The 1652-nt window shown below is 40.9% G+C and overlaps 1 pseudogene; it reads left to right on the forward strand.

Moving 5' to 3' along the window:
• The first annotated feature begins 361 nt into the window (after window positions 1-361).
• Window positions 362-1384, forward strand: LOC119626733 (heterogeneous nuclear ribonucleoprotein A1-like; annotated as a pseudogene).
• The last annotated feature ends 268 nt before the right edge of the window (window positions 1385-1652 follow it).

The raw sequence follows: 1652 nt of genomic DNA on the forward strand, positions 1-1652 counted from the left end.
TTTAAATGTTTTGTAGAGATGGAGTCTCATTATGTTGCCCAGGCTGGTCTTGAACTCCTGGCCTCAAGCAATCCTTCTGCCTCTGCTTCTCAAATTGTTGGGATTACAGGCATGAGCCACCGTGCCTAGCCATGGTGATTTGCTTTGACAGGCATGTGGGTGATGTCTTTTTGTTTTTTCTTTCAACTCTTATGTAATTTTCAAATTTTATCCAAAGAACAAGTATTTTAGTTAACAAAACCTGGAGGAGCAATGGAAATTTAGAAAGAAAATATTGCCTTATTCGATTTTAATGGTTGGGAAAGTAAGGTAAGAGATTTTTGTTTCTAATCAGAAGAAGGATGAGCAAACTGGTCCCAAGATGCTTCTTGAGAACAAATGGCAAAGACGAGGAAGCTTCTACCTGCAGCCAGCGGTGGGTCAGGAAAATCTTACGGTCACCAAGCAGTATGGATTTGAAGGCCTCCAAAAGCCCTATACTCCAAAACCTCTTTTCTTTCCTAAAATAACAACCATACCAGCTTCTTGATGTCTCTGATGTTATTGCCATTCCAGTCATTACTTCTTCATCGTCTATGAATGTGTTCTCTGGAATTGCCCTTCTTAAAATGTAAATGTCCTTGAGGAGATTAGCAGCCACTGGCAATTCAGAAAGATTAAAGGTGTTGTGAGAACATAGGCTAGACCCAGGCTCCAGCTCCAAGGCTTTCTCTACATAGTAGTGAAGTCTTGCACACCTTAACTTCTATTGAAATCAATTTCTCGTCTATAAAATGATTACCTAAGAGATTATTTTGAACAGTATGGAAAAATTGAAGTGATTGAAATCATGACTGGCTGAAGCAGTGGCAAGAAAAGAGGCTTTGCCTTTGTAACCTTTGGGGACCATGACTCCATGGATAGGACTGTCATTCAGAAATACCATACTGTGAATGGCCACAGCTGTGAACTTAGGAAAGCTGTGTCAAAGCAAGAGATGGTTAGTGCTTCATCCAGCCAAAGAAGTCGAAGTGGTTCTGGAAACTTTGGTGGTGGTCTTAGAAGTAGTTTCAGTGGGAATGACAACTTTGGTCATGGAGGAAACGTCTGTGGTCATGGGGCCTTTAGTAGCAGCCGTGGTGGTGGTGGATATTATGGCAATGGGGATGGTTATAATGGATACGGTAATGATTGAAGCAATTTTGGAGGTGGTGGAAGCTACAATGATTTTGGCAATTACAACAATCAGTCTTTAAATTTTGGACCCATGAAGGGAAGAAACTTTGGAGGCAGAAGCTCTGGCCCCTATGGTGTTGGAGGCCAATACTTTGCGAAACCACGAAACCAAGGTAGCTATGGCAGTTCCAGTAGCAGCAGTAGCTGTGGCAGTGGCTAAAGATTTTAATTAGGAAACAAAGGTTAGCAGCAGAGGAGAGCCAGAGAAATGACAGGGAAGCTACAGATAACAACAGATTTGTGAACTCAGCCAAGTACAGTGGTGGCAGGGCCTAGCTGCTACAAAGAAGACATGTTTTAGACAAATACTTATGTATATGGGTAAAAAACTTGAGGACTGCATTTGTGACTAATTGTATAACAGGTTATTTTAGTTTCTGTTCTATGAAAAGTGTAAAGCATTCCAACAAAGGGTTTTAATGTAGTTTTTTTTTTTT

Source organism: Chlorocebus sabaeus, chromosome 17, assembly GCF_047675955.1.
Source record: "Chlorocebus sabaeus isolate Y175 chromosome 17, mChlSab1.0.hap1, whole genome shotgun sequence".
NCBI lineage: Eukaryota > Metazoa > Chordata > Mammalia > Primates > Cercopithecidae > Chlorocebus > Chlorocebus sabaeus.